At 44.7% G+C, this 25,791-nt stretch overlaps 1 long non-coding RNA gene across 1 annotated transcript in view; it reads left to right on the top strand.

Moving 5' to 3' along the window:
- The window catches only part of LOC149977452 (uncharacterized), a 1,012,103-nt gene that overhangs the window by 176,075 nt on the left and 810,237 nt on the right, over positions 1–25,791 (top strand). The window lies entirely within an intron of this gene.

Raw genomic sequence — 25,791 nt, 5'->3', positions numbered from 1 at the left:
TGCAAGCTGATTGGCAGTGTAACGTGAGTGAGTGAGTGAGTGAGTGAGTGAGTGAGTGAGTGAGTGAGTGAGTGAGTGAGTGAGTGAGTGAGTGAGTGAGTGAGTGAGTGAGTGAGTGAGTGAGTGAGTGAGTGAGTGAGTGAGTGAGTGAGTGAGTGTGTGTGTGTGTGTGTGTGTGTGTGTGTGTGTGTGTGTGTGTGTGTGTGCGCGTTCTCAAGCAGATAGCTGTGCTGGAGTATCTGCAGCTACTGTGGAGACCCAGCACCTGTCATTCACAGTCTTAGAAGTGTTGAATACAGTAGTGGTGATCCATGAGCAAATATTGGCAGTGTTCATTCTGAACAAGAAATAGCAATGAAGGCATTGACGGTACTATGACAATTCTGCTTTGTACTGTAAATGTGAATTTGTGTTGTGGAACACTTCTGTCCGTCTTCCCCTCAGTTGGTGGGTACCATTAAACCCAGGCAGTGTTGGTGTCTCCCTCTCGAATCTAATGAATTAGAGTCCAGTTCAGAGAGAGCTCTCTGTGTCTGTACTGCCTGAAGCAAACTGTGTTGAGACTTAGCCTGCATCCAAATGGCACTCTATCCGTTTTACAGTGCATTACTTTTGACCAGGGCCCATTTGGTTCTGGTCAAAAGTAGTGCACTATACAGGGAATAGGGTGCCATTTGGGACATACCCTGTTGAGAGTACATCTCTATTCTCCGTAGTGAGACTTCTGCACTGCTCAAATAAAGAGTTCAGTCTCTACTACAATAACGCCATGGGAAACTCCACGAGTTGAATGTTCTGGTGGTAGGGGAAAGGTAGAGGATTTGGTAGGGGGATTTGGTTGGAAATGCTTGGTCTATGAGAGTGGGGTTGACTTCAGAGCACCAGGTACAATACTTATCTTCTTCTTCTAACCATAACTTGAACTTTAAATAACTTCCTATGTGCTGCAGTGTTTCCCCTATGCAAACCCTCACACGAGCCCTGGTCGAAAGGAGTGCACTTTATATAGGGAATAGGGTGCCATTTAGGACAAACCCATTTCCCCAGGTTCTACCCCTAGATTGCTTTACCATTTGGACCATAGTCATCATGACTCTTATCACCATCACCATTTCTCCCACTTTGTGAATGACAGTCATCGTGATGATGCTCTTCATAGAAACGAATAAGGAAGTCTAAGTTAAGACTGTCTGAGTGAAACGTTAGTTTCCCCTCAGAACCTTGGAAGCCCTTCTACTACAGAGGCAGGCTGCCTGTCATCGCCTCGACAACGCCAATCAGATTTCATGTGTTTCCTGTTTGCAGTTTTACGGGGCCGGCCCCACTGGCCCCACATCCAGATGGCTGCGTACACAGACGCGCACACACAGATATATGGAAGTAGATACACAAACACATACACAAACATAGGTACAGCCCTCGAACACACACACACTCAACTAAATGAGAGCTGATCCCAGTAACAGGAAGCCCAATAACGGGAATGGCTTGAAGGCCACTGAACACTCCTCTGGAGAGAGGAAAAGACTGGGGTATAGTGGAGATAGGGGAGATAGAAAGATAAGTTAAGCCGCTTGTTCTTAGGTGGTAAGTGGAGAAGGGGGATAAGAGAAGCCCTGGCCAGAGTTAAAGGAGGATGGAGGATAAGGAGTATCAGAACCACGGAGAGTCAGAGAGGAGTGCTGATTACAGTGAGAAAGAAAAGGCCACACACTTTATATACAATCTATGATTGTATTGCCGTACAATTCAGTATAGGACTGCGAGCAACCAATAACCTACTACTTCTGCTATTACATGCTGCTATTATGCCTTATTCCCCCACCCACATATACAGAGTTTGGGCTACAACACTCTGCTAAGAGATCAGCGTGCCCTTCACTGGGATTGTGTTCGGGGGTGAGTAGATGACATTACAAACCCAGGCTACAAAAACAGTGAAATGGACGATGAAGAATTCCTGGACACTGTTGTGAGAACGGAAAGGTCCTTCAAACAACGGATGTGCTGTCTCTCTCTCTCACACACACACACACACAAATGTTTTGGGCTTTTGGTAGTGTGTGTGTGTGCGTGCCTGGCTACTGTGTTACATGATAACCTGTTAGTGATCAGGGCCAGGCCATCTCTGCAAAAGCCTGAGGCTTTGGAAGGAAAGAGTAAGACTCTCATGTCAATAGGAAATATACACAGTGGTTTAAAATACATCAAGTCAAACACACTTAGAATCCTGCACTAAAACTACACACATACAGCTAACCAATGTGAGAATGGACCATACTTTCCTTTCCGAGACACAGGAGACATTTAGAAGACGGTGGGTCTGTCCCAAATACAGTGCCTTGCGCAAGTATTCGGCCCCCTTGAACTTTGCTACCTTTTGCCACATTTCAGGCTTCAAACATAAAGATATAAAACTGTCTTTTTTTGTGAAGAATCAACAACAAGTGGGACACAATCATGAAGTGGAACGACATTTATTGGATATTTCAAACTTTTTTAACAAATCAAAAACTGAAAAATTGGGCGTGCAAAATTATTCAGCCCCTTTACTTTCAGCGCAGCAAACTCTATCCAGAAGTTCCGTGAGGATCTCTGAATGATCCAATGTTGACCTAAATGACTAATGATGATAAGTAATCAAGTCTCCGTATAAATGCACCTGCACTGTGATAGTCTCAGAGGTCCGTTAAAAGCGCAGAGAGCATCATGAAGAACAAGGAACACACCAGGCAGGTCCGAGATACTGTTGTGAAGAAGTTTAAAGCCGGATTTGGATACAAAAAGATTTCCCAAGCTTTAAACATCCCAATGAGCACTGTGCAAGCAATAATATTGAAATGGAAGGAGTATCAGACCACTGCAAATCTACCAAGACCTGGCCGTCCCTCTAAACTTTCAGCTCATACAAGGAGAAGACTGATCAGAGATGCAGCCAAGAGGCCCATGATCACTCTGGATGAACTGCAGAGATCTACAGCTGAGGTGGGAGACTCTGTCCATAGGACAACAATCAGTCGTATATTGCACAAATCTGGCCTTTATGGAAGAGTGGCAAGAAGAAAGCCATTTCTTAAAGATATCCATAAAAAGTGTCGTTTAAAGTTTGCCACAAGCCACCTGGGAGACACACCAAACATGTGGAAGAAGGTGCTCTGGTCAGATGAAACCAAAATTGAACTTTTTGGCAACAATGAAAAACGTTATGTTTGGCGTAAAAGCAACACATCTCATCACCCTGAACACACCATCCCCACTGTCAAATATTGTGGTGGCAGCATCATGGTTTGGGCATGCTTTTCTTCATCAGGGACAGGGAAGATGGTTAAAATGGATGGGAAGATGGATGGAGCCAAATACAGGACCATTCTGGAAGAAAACCTGATGGAGTCTGCAAAAGACCTGAGACTGGGACGGAGATTTGTCTTCCAACAAGACAATGATCCAAAACATAAAGCAAAATCTACAATGGAATGGTTCAAAAATAAACATATCCAGGTGTTAGAATGGCCAAGTCAAAGTCCAGACCTGAATCCAATCGAGAATCTGTGGAAAGAACTGAAAACTGCTGTTCACAAATGCTCTCCATCCAACCTCACTGAGCTCGAGCTGTTTTGCAAGGAGGAATGGGAAAAAATGTCAGTCTCTCGATGTGCAAAACTGATAGAGACATACCCCAAGCGACTTACAGCTGTAATCGCAGCAAAAGGTGGCGCTCCAAACTATTAACTTAAGGGGGCTGAATCATTTTGCACGCCCAATTTTTCAGTTTTTGATATGTTAAAAAAGTTTGAAATATCCAATAAATGTCGTTCCACTTCATGATTGTGTCCCACTTGTTGTTGATTCTTCACAAAAAATATAGTTTTATATCTTTATGTTTGAAGCCTGAAATGTGGCAAAAGGTCGCAAAGTTCAAGGGGGCCGAATACTTTCACAAGGCACTGTAGCACTCTGTTCACTACATAGTGCACTATTTTTGACCGTCGCTCTTTAGACATGTTATAAAGTAGTACAATACAAAGGGAACAGGATGCCATTTAGGATTCGAACCGTTTTGACATTTAGAAACCCCCAGATACAGGGCAATTACCCCAGACTTACTGCTACAGTTAACCCTTGATTATTTGTATTATTATTATAATTACAATCTTTTTAAATACAAAACATAGACATACAAACGACAGCATACAGAAGCACACAAACATTAACGACATCACCGCTACCCAGACCCACCTGCTCACAACCACATCTCCAGCTCCCGCATCACTCTCCGCCACATGGCTTTAAACCTTTCTATTGTATTAACGATGGAAGTTTGGTTGATTTCCAGTTTTTAAGCATACGTTTTTTGAAGATGATTGACAAGAAAAGTATCGTCACTGCACCCTCATATGTCTTGAAATATGCAGACGGACAGATTAAAAGGAAATATACACTGCTGTTCAAAAGTTTAGGGTCACTTAGAACTGTCCTTGTTTTTGAAAGAAAATACAATTTCTTGCCTATTAAGATAACATCAAATTGATCAGAAATAGAGTGTAGACATTGTTAACCTCACTAGGGTAGGGGGCACTATTTTCACCTCTGGATGAAAAGTGTGCCCAAAGTAAACTGTCTGTTGCGCAGGCCCAGAAGCTAGGATATGCCTCTTCACTGTAGACATTAAGACTGGTGTTTTGCAGGTACTATTTAATGAAGCTGCCAGTTGAGGACTTATGAGGCATCTGTTTCTCAAACTAGACTCTCTAATGCACTTGTACTCTTGCTCAGTTGTGCACCGGGGCCTCCCACTCCTCTTTCTATTCTGGTTAGAGATAGTTTGTGCTGTTCTGTGAAGGGAGTAGGACACAGCATTCTAAGAGATCTTGGCAATTTCTCGCATGGAATAGCCTTCATTTCTCTGAACAAGAATAGACGGACGAGTTTCAGAAGAAAGTCCTTTGTTTCTGGCCATTTTGAGCCTGTAATCGAACCCACAAGTGCTGATGCTCCAGATACTCAACTAGTCTTAAGAAGGCCAGTTTTATTGCTTCTTTAATCAGCACAACAGATTTCAGCTGTGCTAACATAATTGCAAAAGTGTTTTCTAATGATCCATTAGCCTTTTATAATGATAAACTTGGATTAGCTAACACAACGCGCCACTGGAATGCAGGAGTGATGGTTGCTGATAATGGGCCTCTGTAAGCCTACTGTATGTAGATATTCCATAAAAAAATCTGCATTTTCCAGCTGCAATAGTCATTACAATATTAATACAGTTTACACTGTATTTCTGCTCAATTTTATGTTATTTTAATGGAAAAATGTGCTTTTCTTTCAAAAACAAGGACATTTGCAAGTGACCCCAAACTTTTGAATGGTAGTGTACATTGTATTACTTCTGACAGTTTCCCCTATTCTGTGTTTATGAGTGAACAATATTGGACTCCACGCAGTTTGGTTTTAACAAAGCATTTTTTACAGGGGCAGATTCTCTCTCTCTCTCTCTCTCTCTCTCTCTCTCTCTCTCTCTCTACCAGGAGACTTCCTGAAAATTGGTCTTCTCACGAAAACGTCGGTATCGTCTGAACGGTTTGGACTACTTCTAGAAACTACCCTGTTCTATAAAGCTCACAAACACGTGTTCTCCGTTTTGCTCTACGACACCCACAAGCTTTACGGGACTCATCTCAAGGTAACCCTGTACCGACCGGTGAAAAATGTTATGAAAACGAATAAGCTTTTTTAGGACCAGGGTTACACATGTAACTCTTTTTATTGCTTGTTTTTCAGGTCCTGGTGCTTTTCTTTCTCACAGATGCATTTCAGAGACCTCAAACCATACATCCCATAGGTTTTGCCATGTGTTATTCAATGTGTTTCTGTGGGCTAATAGCAGTAAGGTCAACTTCAATTTTTCATCACACTAAAAATGACTCTTTTAAATAGTGTAGGAACACACCCGCACGCATACATGCACACACTCAAGCACACACACACACGCGGACACACACTACAAGCTCAATAGTGGAGAACATGTTTTCCACTGTGCTAGGCCCAAGTCTTCAACACAGCACCAATCTGTTTGTCATCCAGCCCCAAGTGTTTATACGCTTGTGTTGATCACTTAGTGAGACAGACAGGGTTTTTAATCAGACAACATCGAATAGATGTTTTACACAACTGTACAATTATTGTGCATAAGAACGAATCATTTACAAACTAAACACATCTGTATTATTAAACATTAATTGCACATCAGTAATGGATACAATGTAATTCACTTTCACTAGAATTAAATCGTGTCCTATTTGGAGCCTTGGCTACACTGGGCTAGGTTGGGTTGAGGCAGGGTTGGCCAAATGCAGACCAGCCCCAGCCTCAGCCCCAATGTCAGATCCTAAACGAGACAGGAGTTAACACAGTGCTTCCTGTCTGACTGCAGGCTCTTTTAGGTTCCACCACTCCACAGACCTCTGGTCTGAATTATGCCTGTCTGTCCCCCTCCATACCACCCCCCTGTCCCCCTACCCTTGTCCCCCCTTCGCCCCCTCTCAGACTTCAGTGGTCTGCCCAATGTTCACTCTTAACTCTTAATGTTGTACAGATGAGGGCTGCCACCACTGCCTAAACCACACAGGGCGAGGGGAGAGAAGAGGAGAGGAGATGAGAGGAGTGCTGTAAATGTGTTTCCCTATAAGCCCCACAGGGGAATCAAAGGAGAGGGGAAAAGCAGGGAATTATTGCAAATATCTCTTTAAAAAATACAAGAACAAAGAGGCCACATAACCTCCCACACTCAAATGGAGAAATAAGAAACCTCTGCTTTAAGCATATTATTCTAGCGTAATGTAGCTGTAATTCATTAAGCATTCAGAAGGGAAATAATGTATGAATTTTAATAAAGCATGATTGATTTGAGGAACATTAATTAGCGAGAGAGAGAGAGCAAACAAACGAACAAACAGAGGCAGGGGGCTGTTAGGATCGTAATGTGGCCATAGCATGTACTGGGTGAAGTTTAACAACAATGGCTCTTATGAGAGCAGCAGTAAATATGTGCCTGGGACCTTGACCCCAGTAGTAAACAGGCTTAACCCACTGTGATGATTAGCTGAGCTAGGAGCTGTGTAGAGCAGGAGGAAACAGAAAACGGAAAGGAAGAACATTGCAAGAACATTCATGTGTCCAGAGGTTTAGGAGAATATTCCATCAACGTCACACCAAACATACTGTTACGGTGAGTGAATGAGGACCCAAAAGCGAATTAACTTAAACAGAGCTTCTTTAATAACCAAACATAGGTAGGCTCAGATAGACCGGCAGATTCCGACAGGACAGGACAAGGTTACAGCAAACATGACGATAGTCTGGTTCAGGCATGAAACACAACAAACAAGAATCCGACAAGGACAGGAACAAAAACAGAGAGAGATATAGGGACCTAATCAGAGGGAAAAAGGGAACAGGTGGGAAACGGGGTGAATGGGTAGTTAGGAGGAGACAAGGCACAGCTGGGGGAAAGAGGGGGAGAAAAGGTAACCTAACAACGACCAGCAGAGGGAGACAGGGTGAAGGGAAAGGACAGAAACACACAACATGACAATACATGACAGTACCCCCCCACTCACCGAGCGCCTCCTGGCGCACTCGAGGAGGAAACCTGGCGGCAACGGAGGAAATCCTCGATCAGCGCACGGTCCAGCACGTCCCGAGAGGGAACCCAACTCCTCTCCTCAGGACCGTACCCCTCCCAATCAACGAGGTACTGGTGACCACGGCCCCGAGGACGCATGTCCAAAATCCTGCGGACCCTGTAGATGGGTGCGCCCTCGACAAGGATGGGGGGGGGGGGGGAAGACGAGCGGGGGCGCGAAGAACGGGCTTAATACAGGAGACATGGAAGACCGGGTGGACGCGACGAAGGTATCGCGGAAGAAGAAGTCGAACTGCGACAGGATTAATGACCCGAGAAATACGGAACGGACCAATGAACCGCGGGGTCAACTTGCGAGAAGCCGTCTTAAGGGGAAGGTTCTGAGTGGAGAGCCAAACTCTCTGACCGCGACAATATCTAGGACTCTTAGTTCTACGCTTATTAGCAGCCCTCACAGTCTGCGTCCTATAACGGCAAAGTGCAGACCTGACCCTCTTCCAGGTGCGCTCGCAACGTTGGACAAAAGCCTGAGCGGAGGGGACGCTGGACTCGGCGAACTGAGATGAGAACAGCGGAGGCTGGTACCCGAGGCTACTCTGAAAAGGAGATAGCCCGGTCGCAGACGAAGGAAGCGAGTTGTGGGCGTATTCTGCCCAGGGGAGCTGTTCTGACCAAGACGCAGGGTTGCGAAAAGAAAGACTGCGTAAGATGCGACCAATAGTCTGATTGGCCCGTTCTGCTTGACCGTTAGACTGGGGGTGAAAGCCGGAAGAGAGACTGACGGAAGCCCCAATCAAACGGCAAAACTCCCTCCAAAATTGAGACGTGAATTGCGGACCTCTGTCCGAAACGACGTCTGACGGAAGGCCATGAATTCTGAAAACATTCTCGATGATGATTTGTGCCGTCTCTTTAGCAGAAGGAAGCTTAGCAAGGGGAATGAAATGAGCCGCCTTAGAGAACCTATCGACAACCGTAAGAATAACAGTCTTCCCCGCTGACGAAGGCAGTCCGGTGACAAAATCTAAGGCGATGTGAGACCACGGTCGAGAGGGAATGGGAAGCGGCCTGAGACGGCCGGCAGGAGGGGAGTTACCGGACTTAGTCTGCGCGCAGACCGAACAAGCAGCCACGAAACGACGCGTGTCATGCTCCCGGGTGGGCCACCAAAAACGCTGGCGAATGGAAGCAAGCGTACCCCGAACGCCAGGGTGGCCGGCTAACTTGGCAGAGTGAGCCCACTGAAGAACGGCCAGACGAGTAGGAACGGGAACGAAAAGAAGGTTCCTAGGACAAGCGCGCGGCGACGGAGTGTGAGTGAGCGCTTGCTTTACCTGCCTCTCAATTCCCCAGACAGTCAACCCGACAACACGCCCCTCAGGGAGAATCCCCTCGGGGTCAGTGGAGGCTACTGAAGAACTGAAGAGACGAGATAAAGCATCAGGCTTGGTGTTCTTAGAGCCCGGACGATAAGAAATCACGAACTCGAAACGAGCGAAAAACAGCGCCCAACGCGCCTGACGCGCATTAAGTCGTTTGGCAGAACGGATGTACTCAAGGTTCCTATGGTCAGTCCAAACGACAAAAGGAACGGTCGCCCCCTCCAACCACTGTCGCCATTCGCCTAGGGCTAACCGGATGGCGAGCAGTTCGCGGTTTCCCACATCATAGTTACGTTCCGACGGCGACAGGCGATGAGAAAAATACGCGCATGGGTGGACCTTGTCGTCAGAGAGGGAGCGCTGAGAAAGAATGGCTCCCACGCCCACCTCTGACGCGTCAACCTCGACAACGAACTGTCTAGAGACGTCAGGTGTAACAAGGATAGGAGCGGATGTAAAACGATTCTTGAGGAGATCAAAAGCTCCCTGGGCGGAAACGGACCACTTAAAGCACGTCTTGACAGAAGTAAGGGCTGTGAGAGGAGCTGCCACCTGACCGAAATTACGGATGAAACGACGATAGAAGTTCGCGAAGCCGAGAAAGCGCTGCAGCTCGACGCGTGACTTAGGGGCGGGCCAATCAATGACAGCTTGGACCTTAGCGGGATCCATCTTAATGCCTTCAGCGGAAATAACAGAACCGAGAAATGTGACGGAGGAGGCATGAAAAGTGCACTTCTCAGCCTTCACAAAAAGACAATTCTCTAAAAGGCGCTGGAGGACACGTCGAACGTGCTGAAGATGAATCTGGAGTGACGGTGAAAAAATCAGGATATCGTCAAGGTAAACGAAAACAAAGATGTTCAGCATGTCTCTCAGGACATCATTGACTAATGCCTGAAAGACAGCTGGAGCGTTAGCGAGGCCGAAAGGAAGAACCCGGTATTCAAAGTGCCCTAACGGAATGTTAAACGCCGTCTTCCACTCGTCCCCCTCCCTGATGCGCACGAGATGGTAAGCGTTACGAAGGTCCAACTTAGTGAAAAACCTGGCTCCCTGCAGGATCTCGAAGGCTGAAGACATAAGAGGAAGCGGATAACGATTCTTAACTGTTATGTCATTCAGCCCTCGATAATCTATGCAGGGGCGCAGAGACCCGTCCTTCTTCTTGACAAAAAAAAACCCCGCTCCGGCGGGAGAGGAGGAGGGGACTATGGTACCGGCGTCAAGAGCTACAGACAAATAATCCTCGAGAGCCTTACGTTCGGGAGCCGACAGAGAGTATAGTCTACCCCGGGGGGGAGTGGTTCCCGGAAGGAGATCAATACTACAATCATACGACCGGTGTGGAGGAAGAGAGGTGGCCCTGGACCGACTGAACACCGTGCGCAGATCGTGATATTCCTCCGGCACCCCTGTCAAATCACCAGGCTCCTCCTGTGAAGAAGAGACAGAGGAAACAGGAGGGATAGCAGACATTAAACATTTCACATGACAAGAGACGTTCCAGGAGAGGATAGAATTACTAGACCAATTAATGGAAGGATTATGACAAACTAGCCAGGGATGGCCCAAAACAACAGGTGTAAAAGGTGAACGAAAAATCAAAAAAGAAATGGTTTCGCTATGATTACCAGAAACAGTGAGGGTTAAAGGTAGCGTCTCACGCTGAATCCTGGGGAGAGGACTACCATCCAGGGCGAACAAGGCCGTGGACTCCCTTAACTGTCTGAGAGGAATGTCATGTTCCCGAGCCCAGGTCTCGTCCATAAAACAGCCCTCGGCCCCAGAGTCTATTAAGGCACTGCAGGAAGCTGACGAACCGGTCCAGCGTAGATGGACCGACAAGGTAGTGCAGGATCTTGAAGGAGAGACAGGAGTAGTAGCGCTCACCAGTAGCCCTCCGCTTACTGATGAGCTCTGGCTTTTACTGGACATGAAGTGACAAAATGGCCAGCAGAACCGCAATAGAGACAGAGGCGGTTGGTGATTCTCCGTTCCCTCTCCTTAGTCGAGATGCGGATACCTCCCAGCTGCATAGGCTCAGCTCCCGAGCCGGCAGAGGAAGATGGTAGTGATGCGGAGAGGGGGGCAACGGAGAACGCGAGCTCCTTTCCACGAGCTCGGTGACGAAGATCAACCCGTCGCTCAATGCGAATAGCGAGTTCAATCAAGGAATCCACGCTGGAAGGAACCTCCCGGGAGAGAATCTCATCCTTTACCTCTGCGCGGAGACCCTCCAGAAGACGAGCGAGCAAAGCCGGCTCGTTCCAGCCACTGGAGGCAGCAAGAGTGCGAAACTCAATAGAGTAGTCAGTTATGGATCGATTGCCTTGACATAGGGAAGACAGGGCCCTGGAAGCCTCCTCCCCAAAAACAGATCGATCAAAAACCCGTATCATCTCCTCCTTAAAGTCCTGATACTGGTTAGTACACTCAGCCCTTGCCTCCCAGATTGCCGTGCCCCACTCACGAGCCCGTCCAATAAGGAGAGATATGACGTAGGCGACACGAGCAGTGCTCCTGGAGTAAGTGTTGGGCTGGAGAGAAAACACAATATCACACTGGGTGAGGAACGAGCGGCATTCAGTGGGCTCCCCAGAGTAACACGGCGGGTTATTGATTCTGGGCTCCGGAGATTCGAAAGCCCTGGAAGTGGCCGGTGGATCGAGGCGGAGATGGTGAACCTGTTCTGTGAGGTTGGAGACTTGGGTGGCCAGGGTCTCAACGGCATGTCGAGCAGCAGACAATTCCTGCTCGTGTCTGCCTAGCATCGCTCCCTGGATCTCGACGGCTGAGTGGAGAGGATCCGAAGTCGCTGGGTCCATTCTTGGTCGGATTCTTCTGTTACGGTGAGTGAATGAGGACCCAAAAGCGAATTAACTTAAACAGAGCTTCTTTAATAACCAAACATAGGTAGGCTCAGATAGACCGGCAGATTCCGACAGGACAGGACAAGGTTACAGCAAACATGACGATAGTCTGGTTCAGGCATGAAACACAACAAACAAGAATCCGACAAGGACAGGAACAAAAACAGAGAGAGATATAGGGACCTAATCAGAGGGAAAAAGGGAACAGGTGGGAAACGGGGTGAATGGGTAGTTAGGAGGAGACAAGGCACAGCTGGGGGAAAGAGGGGGAGAAAAGGTAACCTAACAACGACCAGCAGAGGGAGACAGGGTGAAGGGAAAGGACAGAAACACACAACATGACAATACATGACACATACACAGAACATGGTTTCCATGTTCTCAGAAGAAAATATATGAATGTTCTTGACATGTTTCATGAAAATTCATGTTTCTAGTTTTCTGAGGCTTAGAAGAACATTCAATCAACATAACACCTAACAGACACATGATGTCATTGGACACAGGAATGTTTTTGCAACTCTGAGACCATGGCAACCATGTTCTGTGTATGTTTGTTGTGATGTTGATGGAGTATTCTCCTATCCCTCAGAAAACTGGACACATGAATGCTCTTGCAACATTCCAATGATACATGCCTAGAACATTAATATTGAATATTCTGAGAACATGGTAACCACGTTCTGTTTAACATTAAGGGAAGGGTCTCTTGGAAACAGTTCCTGCACATCACTGGAACATTCCTATGAAAACATTAGGTAATGACCTAATGAGAGTCTCAGTGGAATGTTCTTTAAAGAAGTATGAATGTTTGTTGTTAGCTGGTCCTCTCTGGAATAAACAAAAATAAGAAGAAATTAACTCTCTCTCCCTCACTCTCTCTCTCTATTTCTCCATCTCACATACCCTCCCCCCTCCTCTTCTCCCACCATCTCTCTCTTTTACTATTTGACCATCAAACCAGGCCAGTACATCGGTAAACTGTGATTACTGTAGCTCTAGCTCCTGTTCCCCCATGCCCCAGCTCTCCCTCTACACTTCTAATTAATGGAGTATAGGATTACAGAACCCTGGGATGGGGGAACCTCCTCACCCCTCCTCACCCCTCGTCCGTCTCCACAGAAATCCACATCCCAAATGCAGCAAATGCACCCTATTCCCTACATAGTGCGTTACTTTTGACCAGTGCACTATGTAGGGAACAAGGTGCCATTTGGAACTAAAACACTACGCGCAGAGCAGAGGAAGCTTCTCGTCCTGTTTATTTTCCATTGCCCTGCTCTCAGTGACCCAAGGGGACTGTCCTACATTTAAACATATTTATGTTTGGAAGTGAACTTCACTCTTCTTCTCAAGAGCCACATCCTCCTAGCAGTGCAGAGCCAGACCACATGGATAACTATTTCGTATTTTTTCTGAGGAGATGGTGGTATTTTTTCCCAAACTTGGACGATTTATGAGATTGAGAGGTAGTGAATTCAATATGGAGCCTCAGACTCACAATAGTAACTACCTGGACTGGGTAAGTCTTAGATGGAAAATCACCATAAGTAGTGTGAGATGACTGGAGGCTCCTCAGGAGGATCATCTTCCTTTGTGAATTTCATTTTGTTTTATAATGTAACATTTAAAAAGTTATCCTTTAGATAAAAGTATACTAAATATTTTCACGTCACCAAATAATTGAATAAAACACTGTTCTGCAATGAAGTTCTACAGTACCCTCAACAGCACTCTGTAGGGCAGCACCATAGTGTAGCTGGAGGACAGCGAGCTTCCATCCTCCTCTGGATAAATTGACTTCAATACAAAACCTAGGAGGCTCATGGTTCGAACCCTCTTCCGTAGACTTACACAGTAAATATGACAACTTCCCCAACCTAATAGGAAATCCCTGTCAGAGTCGTGTGTATAGGTGGCAGGGAAGTCAGGCACAGGAGAATCAAACTGAGTGTAATGGAGTTATTTAATAACGATAAACGAAACATACTCCAAACACTAAATGTAAACAATAAACAAAGTGGGTACGAGGACCGGTCGCACAACAATACAAAAAACAACACAACACTGAAATAACAAACAATCTCTGACAAAGACATGAGTGGAAACAGAGGGTTAAATACACAACAGGTAATGAATGGGATTGAAACCAGGTGTGTAGGAAGACAAGACAAAACCAATGGAAAATGAAAAATGGATCAATGATGGCTAGAAGACCGGTGACGTCGACCTCCGAGCACCGCCCGAACAAGGAGAGGCTTCGCGGCTCCAGCAGCTCCAGCAGCACGTCGACACCGGCCTCGGTGACGACCCGTAGGGCGAGGTGCAGGGCGATCCAGATGGAGATGGTGGAACTCTCGCAGCATGGAAGGATCTAATGCGTCCTCCACCAGAACCCAGCATCTCTCCTCCGGACCGTACCCAGAAGCCTGTCCCGAACAAGGAGAGGCTTCGACTTCGGTAGAAGTCGTGACAGTCCTCCAACCTATCAGAGCTCTTCCAGCATGAAATTACATGTTGTCCACCCAATCAAAGGATCAGAGAATTAATCTAGTACTGAAAGCATAAGCCACAGCTAGCTAGCACTACAGTGCATAAAATGTGGTAAGTGGTTGACTCAAAGAGAAAAGAGAAAGACAACAGTTTGGAACAAATTAATTTCTTCAAAAATGTAGAAGCAAGAGAGATTTTTTTCACATTCACTTACTCACTTTTACTTAATTAACTAGCAAATGCAGCTAGCTAGTTTAGCCTACTCAAACACTCAGCTCAAACAGAGGGATGCTATGTTAGCTAGCTGGCTATTGCTATCCAACACAACACTGGAACTCTTCCAAGTCAAGTTAAGCTTTTGATTTTACTAATTTAATTGCCATGGGGTCCGACGGTGTGACTGCTGAACTACTTACTGATTTCAGCGGGTTTACTAACACATTAGTTATATTAGCTATGTTGACTATGACATTACTTTAGCTAATATGGTAACAACAATGTAGACTGTGTGTTGCGGTTTTGATATGGTTTGGCTTGGAAAGGATTTTTCGCCAGGTCACATACAGTACCAGTCAAAAGTTTGGACACACCTACTCATTCCAGGGTTTTTCTTTATTTTTACTATTTTCTACATTGTAGAATAATAGTGAAGACATCAAAACTATGAAATAACACATATGGAATCATGTAGTAACCAAACAAGTGTTAAATAAATCAAAACAGATTTTATATTCTAGATTCTTCAAAGTATCCATCCGATGCCTTGGTGACAGCTTTGCATACTCTTGGCATTCTCTCAACCAGCTTCACCTGGAATGCTTTTCCAACAGTCTTGAAGGAGTTCCCACATATGCTGAGCACTTGTTGGCTGCTTTTAGTTCACTCTGCAGTCCAACTCATCGCAAACCATCTCAATTGGGTTGAGGTCGGGTGATTGTGGAGTCCAAGTCATCTGATGTAGCACTCCATCACTTTCCTTCTTGGTCAAATAGCCCTTACACAGCCTGGAGGTGTGTTGGGTCATTGTCCTGTTGAAACACAAATGATAGTCCCACTAAGCGCAAACCAGATGGGATGGGTAACGTTGCAGAATGCTGTGGTAGCCATGCTGGTTAAGTGTGCCTCGAAATAAATATGAATGACAGTATGCTGTTGTAAAAATAAGGCCATTCTCATCTTAAACGGCACCGACCACCACAGTTTGAGATCTACCTGCTCACCACACCTGACCTTGCTTTAAAAACACACCACACCTCGGAAACAGAGAGACACCCTTCCCAATAACCGCAATACTCAGGTCAACTCTGACCTGGCTATGGGCCTGCCTATGAGCCGTGGGCTTTAGCCAGGCGGCAGGCGGCTTCACCATTCCACCGGATGCACCAGGACACCAGGGAGGGAGAGGCAGCCTGTCTGGTCTGGCAAAGTGAAGCACTGTTTACTCCTGCACTCTAGAGTTTCCAAACAGTCATTAAGACTGAGAGGTCTGGAGGGCAGTGAATCATGTTTACGACAAACTAAACTCTCCGGGACTGAGCTATGGGGACTCAGATGGACTGTGGCTTTGTCCTAAATGGCACCCTATTCCCTATGTTGTGCACTACGTTTGACCAGAGTTAGTTATAGGGCATGGGGTATTCATCACTTACACTATGAGGTCCGGAGCCTGCTGGTTTTCTGTTCTACCTGATAATTAATTGCACACACCTGGTGTCCAGGGTTTAAATCAGTCCCTGACAAGAGGGGAACAGTGAAAAAAATCAGTGGAACTGGATTCTAGGTCCAGAGTTGAGTTTCAAGGATATAGGGAATCAAATCAAATCAAATTGTATTTGTCACATGCGCCTTACAGTGAAATGCTCATTTACAAGCCCTAAACCAGCAATGCAGTTTTAAGAAAATACCTCAAACAAAGAGATAAGAATGACAAATAATTAAAGAGCAGCAGGAAATAACAGTAGGGCTACACAGGGGGGTCACCGGCACAGAGTCCATGTCAATGTGTGGGGGTGCCATTTAGGACGCAGCCTGTGACTGGTAAATTGCCCTAGTGAATATGCACTTAATGTAGGATGTAGTGGAGGGTGCTAGAGGAAGCAGGGAGTGGTGACCTCTAGGTGTCTGGGTGGGTTGGATGGGGGACCTCGGGTTCAGGGAGGCAGGGGACAGGTTAGTGACCTCATGTGCTGGATCACTGGGCATTAAGGATCCAGCCATTACCCAAGTAGACGTGGCCTGTCTCCCGCTAGAGAGATATGGACAGGGGAGGGAGGTCTGGAGTTCTAGAGTATCTACAAAGAGGTGGTGTCACGCCCTGACCTTAGAGAGCCTGTTAATTTCTCTATTTGGTTAGGTCAGGGTGTGATTTGGGTGGGCATTCTAGTTTTCTATTTCTTTGTTGGCCGGGTATGGTTCCCAATCAGAGGCAGCTGTCTATCGATGTCTCTGATTGGGAATCATACTTAGGCAGCCTGTTTTCCACCTGAGTTTGTAGGATCTTGTTTTCTGTTTAGTTACTGTTGCCTGACAGAACTGTGCGCTTTCGTTTTCGATTTGTTATTTTGTTTGAGTGTTTTTTGAATTAAAATCATGAACACTTTCCACGCTGCACATTGGTCTACTCTTTCTACCACAAACGAGAGCTGTTACAGGTGGAGAGGAAAGGGGGAAGAGGGGGAGTGGACAGAGGGAAGAGGTAGAGAGAGGTGGAGAGGAGGACAGGGAGAGGAGGTTTCATGACTGTGTGGTTGAATACACTGACTTTAAGTTGTTTTGGATAACAGTGTCTGCTAAATGTCCAAAAGTAATGTTTTCAGTTCTATAGGCTATAAACTATCATCAAAGAGGTGGAGAGGAGAGGTAGAGCTCTGAGGATCTACTATATACTGTAGTCTATCAGCATACAGGAATGCTGACTCCTGCCATTACAGTATGTACAAATCTCAACCAAGAATTTTATACTCCAAATAAATATCATGTTTGTGAAATGTATAACAAGAATCACATGTAGGCCTATATGCCAAACATGATTTTCCATGTGTGTATGTACTGTATAAAAATATTTATATATTTACACCTAAAGCCTTTGCATGTCTGTCCCTGATTGCATCCCAAATGGCACCCTATTCTTTATACTATCCTTTATATAGTGCATTATTTTTGACCAAGGCCCAGGCCCTGGTCAAAAGTAGGGCTCTATATCAGGTATAGGGTGCCATTTGGGATGCAACAACCTTTATTGTAAATGGTAAATAGGACACTTTCCCCAAACAAACCCTGCCGTTTGAACGTTCCCCAGAAAGTGTCGTAAAGCTCTGAGAGAGAATAATTACCCAGCGTTTACCCCAGTGTTTTGGAACATAGCAGTCTAAATGTCATACTTTGCCCTGCAGCGGTGTAGCCCTCCAACATGTGCTAGCTGTGTCAGTTAGTGATTTCTCAAACAGAAACAAATAAATCTATTTTGTCAGGAGCGGTTTTATCGCTCCACTAAGTTTTATCACTTATGGACTCCTTCTTTCAGTTGTCTGTCTGTAGATGACTTAGTAGGGCCCCTCTTACTATGAAATACATTGGACACATTTTTCCGTAGCATGTTCTTGGGTGTCGCTTGACAATGGCCACTCACCCAAACTGAAATGGAACAATTTGATTTTGATCCAGGCTGCACACACCCATCCACCGGAGAGAAAAATAAAAAATAACCATACTTGCTTTCTAAACACCAGTGCAGCTCATGTTATCAAATCTCCCAGAGACTTAGTGAACCAGATAGCATCTGCGCTGACGTGGTCTTAAAGATGAAATCTGCAGTAGGGAAACAGCGCCACTCTCCTCCCCATGGCCATTGTTATGCTTTTGTTTTGTTGACTGGTGCACTATACAGGGAATAGAGTGCAGTTCCACAGTCTAACCTGTTACTGTGGGGCTAGATCCCACAGGCAGTTCCACAGTCTTACCTGTTACTGTGGGGCTAGATCCTGTGGACATATCACTGCCTGCCATCCTTTTAAATGTTCCATACAGTAGGGAATAGTGTCAGGGAGATGCACTGAAACACAGTCATCTCTCCTTTCAATCAGGTAATCCCTAGGATGTAAGACTCACAATGCACACACAGTATAACTTCCCTGCACAGAGCAGTGTCCCACCTGGGGTATGGCTGCCAACACACACACACACACACACACACACACACACACACACACACAAACACACCCCCCCCCCGAGGGCTATGGCTGCCAACTCAAGGTGCTGCCGCTGCTCACCGTCCCTGCTCTGTACTCTTCAAGAGAGTAGCCTGGCTCTGGCCAGCTGCCAATAAGCTTTGTGAAAGCCATTATTATTAGTCCTTAGTATGCACGCAACCTTTTAGCTTTTCTCCCTCTCTTTTTTCTTGTGTGTGTGGGGGAGGCTTATTTCACAGTTATGTTCAGGTTCTGCCTCCATTGTCACACTCTGTGTTCATTAAATGTGCTCACGGTTGGCACCTGATAATGTACTTAATCTCTCCTCGACTACAGAAGTCTGTTTGGATGTACGGGGATTACGTTAACAGCAGGATGTGGCATAAAGGTGGGAGGTGGTCCTCTAGCAAGATGAAAAGCAATCAAACTGGTGCGCATTGTGCTGTCCCACTATAAACATGTCCCTTCCATATGCCTACATCTATGACTAGGCCCATCTGACTTGTATAACATTGTAACTACAAAAGAGGGTTTTTAACCACAAGAAAGGCCCGTCGTTGTTATGCCATATGCGCCTATCTCTGTAATCCATGACTGGAGAGATGTGTGGTTGTAGGAGGTGGGACTCAGAGGGTAAGAAATGTCAGTCTCTCAGGAGAGTTAAACATTGTTCTGCCATCTGTCTTTAGGACCTGATCTTCAACTGACAGAGAAGGGCCCATAAGTGCCCTTATAGTAGCACGGATGATGAGGGTGTCACGTGCACAGAGTGCTGAATGGAGAAAAGTGTCTGTCTGAGGGGCACAGTTCCAGAGGCCCAGGGCTGGGTTCATCTCAGTTCAGTTAAGGTCTGGTGGGGACAGGTCACTACTGGGCCTAGTCTGGATCCTTTGGGGGGGGCTCTCTGAATGTCAGTAAGTTAAGAGTCTCAACACATCTCATGAGGACTGGCTTGGTCGCTTCCAGACCCCTCTTCCTTCCTCTTGCCGTCGTCCTCCTCCTCTCCTCCTCCTTCTCCTCACTAGCACGACTTCTCAGCCTTGCCTCAGTGACACAAAACGAACCAGCAGGACTCTTGACTAGCAGCACGGGTTGTTAGTAGAGGTCGACCGATTAATCGGAATGGCCGATTAATTAGAGCCGATTTCAAGTTTTCATTAACAATTTACATAACACTTTATTTAATCTTTATTTAACTAGGCAAGTCAGTTAAAAACACATTCATATTTTCAATTACGGCCTAGGAACGGTGGGTTAACTGCCTCGTTCAGGGCCAGAACGACAGATTTTCACCTTGTCAGCACGGGGGATTCAATCTTGCAACCTTACAGTTAACTAGTCCAACGCTCTAACCACCTGCCTCTCATTGCACTCCACGAGGAGACTGCCTGTTACGCGAATGCAGAAAGCCAAGGTAAGTTTCTAGCTAGCATTAAACTTATCTTATAAAAAACAATCAATCAATCAATCACAATCACTAGTTAACTACACATGGTTGATGATATTACTAGTTTATCTAGCGTGTCCTGCGTTGCATATAATCGATGTGGTGTGTATCGTTGCTCCAATGTGTGCCTAACCATGAACATCAATGCCTTTCTTAAAATCAACACACAGAAGTATATATTTTTAAACCTGCATATTTAGATAAAAGAAATCCAGGTTAGGAGGCAATATTAACCAGGTGAAATTGTGTCACTTCTCTTGCGTTCATTGCACGCAGAGTCAGCATATATGCAACAGTTTGGGCTGCCTAATTTGCCAGAATGTTACGTAATTATGACATAACATTGAAGGTTGTGCAATGTAACACGAATATTTAGACTAATGGATGCCACCACTTAGACAAAATACGGAACGGTTCCGTATTTCACTGAAAGAATAAACGTCTTGTTTTCGAGATGATAGTTTCCGGATTCGACCATATTAATGACCTAAGGCTCGTATTTCTGTGTGTCATTATGTTATAACTAAGTCTATGAGGCTCGTAAGCATTCATTCAAACAGCAATTTTGTTTGTTTTGCCAGCAGCTCTTCGTTGTGCGTCAAGCATTGCGCTGTTTATGACTTCAAGCCCATCAACTCCCGAGATTAGGCTGGTGTAACCGATGTGAAATGGCTAGCTAGTTAGCGGGGTGCACACTAATAGCGTTTTAAACGTCACTCGCTCTGAGACTTGGAGACCAGACCTTGCTCTGCATGGGTAACGCTGCTTCGAGGGTGGCTGTTGTTGTTGTGTTCCTGGTTTGAGCCCAGGTAGAAGCGAGGAGAGAGACTGAAGCTATACTGTTACACTGGCAATACTAAAGTGCCTATAAGAACATCCAATAGTCAAAGGTTAATGAAATACAAATCGTATAGAGAGAAATAGTCCTATAATTCCTATAATAACTACAACCTAAAACTTCTTGGGAATATTGAAGACTCATGTTAAAAGGAAACACCAGCTTTCATATGTTCTCATGTTTTGAGCAAGGAACTTAAAAGTTAGCTTTCTTACATGGCACATATTGCACTTGTACTTTCTTCTCCAACACTTTGTTTTTGCATTATTTAAACCAAATTGAAACTGTTTCATTATTTATTTGAGGCTAAATTGATTTTGATGTATTATATTAAGTTAAAATAAGTGTTCATTCAGTATTGTTGTAATTGTCATTTTTACAAAAAAATAAATAATAAACAATAAAAAAAAATATATATATATATTTTTTAAATCGTCCGATTAATCGGTAGCGTCTTTTTTTGGTCCTCCAATAATCTGTATCGGTATCAGCCTTGAAAAATCATAAATCGGTTGACCTCTAGTTGTTAGCTACACCGATATACAAAGTCAGACATTGGAATATCTATTTGGAACTTGTAATTTAATCATTATCATCTCTGTCACCGTCTTTTAATTAATTATCTTTCATTTGGAGAGATATTGTGCTGATTTAACCGTGGTTGAAATGCAACTGAAAAGCCCTCTTTAAAAAAAAATAACAAAACATATATTTACAGACGGTGACATTAAGCTTCAAGAGTCCCAGTCAGATCTCGTAAACATTCCCAACCAAATTATTTTTCTCTTGAGGAAGATTTATATCTAAATGTTAACACGCAGGGATAAATATTTAGATGGGTAAATTAGGACAGGGACCAACACATGTTTTTATCCATTCAAAGGAAATACATTTTCTTTGTGTGGAATAAATATTTATTCCATGTCTTGTTTTAAAGAATGTCCATTCGTCACAGGGCAGAATGACACTAATGTACTGTACTGTGCATTAAGAGTAATGTACCTTTGTAGTTAATGCTGAGAAGATAAATAATAACCTGTAACCTTCACTAAGGATAAATCCTGAGTAATAAACTACTCATGATCAATAGTTAACATGGATAACCTTACATCTCTATAGAGCAGGGTACTCCAACTGGCGGACCGCAGTATTCTGACCACATTTTTTGTTGTTGTACATAAGACTGTAAAAACACCAACAAATCAACTCCAAGTGATTTTAATTTTGGAAATCTGTAGCAAAGTATTCCCATACATAATAGAGAGATATACACTGTATACACAAAAGTATGAGGACACCCCTTCAAATGAGTGGAATCGGCTATTTGTCACACCTGGTGACAGGTGTATAAAATCGAGCACACAGTCAATCAATCTCCATTGAAAAACATTGGCAGTAGAATGGCTTTACTGAAGAGCTTAGGGACTTTCAATGTGACACCGTCATAGGATACCACCTTTCCAACAAGTCAGTTTGTCAAATTTCTGCCATGCTAGAGCTGCCCCGGTCAACTGTAAGTGCTGCTATTGTGAAGTGGAAACGTCGAGAAGCAACAACGCTTCACCATCTGGCAGTATGACGAACAAATCTAGGTTTGGCGGATGCCAGGAGAATGTTACCTGCCCCAATGCATAGTGCCAACTGTACAGTTTTGTGCAGGAGGAATAATGGTCTGGAGGATGTTTTTCATGGTTCGGGCTAGGCCCCTTAGTTCCAGTGAAGGGAAATCTTAACACTACAGCATAGACAGAATGAAATTCTAGACGATTCTGTGCTTCCAACTTTATGGCAACAGTTTGGGGAAGGTCCTTTCCTGTTTCAGCATTACAATTCCCTCGCGCACAAAGCGAGGTCCATACAGAAATGGTTTGTCGAGATCGGTGTGGAAGAACTTGACTGGCCTGCACAGAGCCCAGACCTCAACCCCATCAAACACCTTTGAGATGAATTGGAACGCTGACTGCGAGCCAGGCCTTATGCCCAAGATCAGTGCCCGTCCTCACTAATGCATATGGCTGTATGAAAGCTAGTCCCTGCAGCAATGTTCCAACATCTAATGGAAGGCCTTCCGAAAAGAAGGCCTACCTTGGGCTCCCAAGTGGCGCAGCGGTCTAAGGCACTGCATCTCAGTGCTAGAGGCGTCACTACAGACAACCTGTTTAGATTCCAGGCTGTATCACAACCGGCCGTAATTGGGAGTCCCATAGGGCGGTCACACAATTGGCCCAGCATCGTCCGGGTTTGGCCGGTGTAGGACGCCATTGTAAACAAGAATTTGTTCTTAACTGACTCGCCTAATTAAATAAAGATTCCATTAAAATAAAAAATAAAAGAGTGGAGGCTGTTATGGCAGGAAAGTCGGATCAACTCCATATTAATTCCCATGAATTTGGAATAAGACGTTTGACAAGCAAGTGTCCACATACTTTTGGCCATGTAGTGTATGTGGTCGTAAACAAATGTAAGCACGGATTTAAATTATTATGTTTTAGTCAAATAGTATATCTGTATAGTATATCCGACTTACAGCTGTAATCGCAGCAAAAGGTGGCGCTACAAAGTATTAACTTAAGGGGGCTGAATAATTTTGCACGCCCAATTTTTCAGTTTTTGATTTGTTAAAAAAGTTTGAAATATCCAATAAATGTCGTTCCACTTCATGATTGTGTCCCACTTGTTGTTGATTCTTCACAAAAAAATACAGTTTTATATCTTTATGTTTGAAGCCTGAAATGTGGCAAAAGGTCGCAAAGTTCAAGGGGGCCGAATACTTTCGCAAGGCACTGTATGTTCCAGCACCCTGACCATCCCCTCAAGAAAAAAAAACGGCCCACGGCTGAATCTAGTTGATGATCCCTGCTATAGAGTCTGCTGAAGAGGAGAAAACAAGAATAATATAGAAGGTTATAAAAAGCTGTGTAACAGTATGTGTGCATCCACTACCATGTGCAGGTGTTAACAGGTTCCATGTGTGTTTTCACTTTCACTTCATATCGTTTAACTCGGACACAACATAGTCCATGAGAGCCCTTTACATAAACACACACCCAGCACCAACTGCATGAATGTTGATCGCCAGTGAGGTGGAGAGAAAAAAATAAAAACACCTCTGATTTAAATCACGCTAGTTAACCTTCCCCGCTATGAGGTTGAAAAATGTCACATACCAATAAAAGCTGTATATCTCACCCTCATAGCTGCTAGTAGGAAAACATGAGACTGGAGTAGATGAGCCTATGATTCTTGACAAGTCTACGCGAGAGCGAGAGTTCCCCCCCCCAAATAGCACCCTATTCCCTATATAGTGCACAACTTTTAACCAGGGTCCGACGCAACCAGAATATACAGCACCAGTCAAAAGTTTGGACATCCTTTGCCACCCTTTGCCTTGATGACAGCTTTGCACACTCTTGGAATTCTCTCAACCAGCTTCATGAGGTAGTCACCTGGAATGCATTTCAATTAAACAGGTGTGCCTTGTTAAAAGTTAATTTGGGGAATTTCTTTCCTTCTTAATGCGTTTGAAACAATCAGTTGTGTTGTGACCATGTAGGGGTGGTATACAGAAAATAGCCCTATTTGGTACAAGACCAAGTCCATATTATGGCAAGAACAGCTCAAATAAGACATGAAGGTCAGTCAATATGGAACATTTCAAGAACTTTTACATTTTCTTCAAGCACAGTCGCAAAAACCATCAAGCGCTAAGATGAAGCTGACTCTCATGAGGACCGCCACAGGAAAGGATGACCCAGAGTTACCACTGCTGCAGAGGATAAGTTCATTAGTTACCAGCCTCAGAAATTTCAGCCCAAATAAATGCTTCACAGAGTTTAAGAAACAGACACATCTCAACATCAACTGTTCAGAGGAGACTACTTGAAGCAGGCCTTCATGGTCAAATTGCTGCAAAGAAACCACTACTAAAGGATACCAATAAGAAGAAAATACTTTTTTAGGCCAAGAAACACGAGCAATGGACATTAGACCAGTGGAAATCTGTCAAATTTGAAATTATTGGTTCCAACCCCCATGTTTTTGTGAGACGCAGTGCAGGTGAGCAGATGATCTCCACATGTGTAGTTCCCACCGTGAAGCATGGAGGAGGAGGTGTGATGGTGTCGGGTGCTTTGCTGGTGACACTGTCAGTGATTTATTTAGAATTCAAGGCACATTTAACCAGCATAGCCATCCCATCTGGATTGTGCTTAGTGGGACTATCATTTGTTTTTCAACAGGACAATGACCCAACACACCTCCAGGCTGTGTAAGGGCTATCTGACCAAGAAGGAGAGTGATGGAGTGCTGCCTCAGATGACCTAGCCTCCACAATCACCTGACCTCAACCCAATTGAGATGGTATGGGATGAGTTGGACCAGAGTGAAGGAAAAGCAGCCAACAAGTATGAACTCCTACCAGACTGTTGGAAAAGCATTCCAGGTGAAGCTGGTTGAGAGAATGCCAAGATTGTGCAAAGCTGTCATCAAGTCCAAGTGTGGCTACTTTGAAGAATCTAAAATATATTTTGATTCGTTTAACACTTTTTTGGTTACTACATTATTCTACATGTGCTATTTCATAGTTTGTATGTCTTCACTATTATTCTACAATGTAGAAAATAAAGAAAAACCTTTGAATGAGTAGGTGTGTCAACTTTTGACTGGTACTGTATATCAATACAAATTCACTGGCAAGTTAGAAAGGGAGGAGTTTGAAGTCACTTCAAAACAAATTGGGCTTTTGAAGGAAACCAGTTGACCACCTCATTACATGTGCATGTCAATACAAACAGCATGACCGCCTGCCTCTCAGCAAAATGGTAGCCTATCGCAATGGGCCTGGAGAATACGTTTATTGTAGGCCACTGTGACGGTGCATCCGGTCTGTATGTGCATGAAGATGCTCTACTAGTCTCCCTGAGAGTGTGT

This window comes from Oncorhynchus mykiss, chromosome 15, assembly GCF_057628025.1.
Source record: "Oncorhynchus mykiss isolate SJ-2025 chromosome 15, ASM5762802v1, whole genome shotgun sequence".
Classification (NCBI taxonomy): domain Eukaryota; kingdom Metazoa; phylum Chordata; class Actinopteri; order Salmoniformes; family Salmonidae; genus Oncorhynchus; species Oncorhynchus mykiss.
Note: the sequence above shows the minus strand (reverse complement) of the source record. Positions and strands in the feature narration are given on the sequence as shown.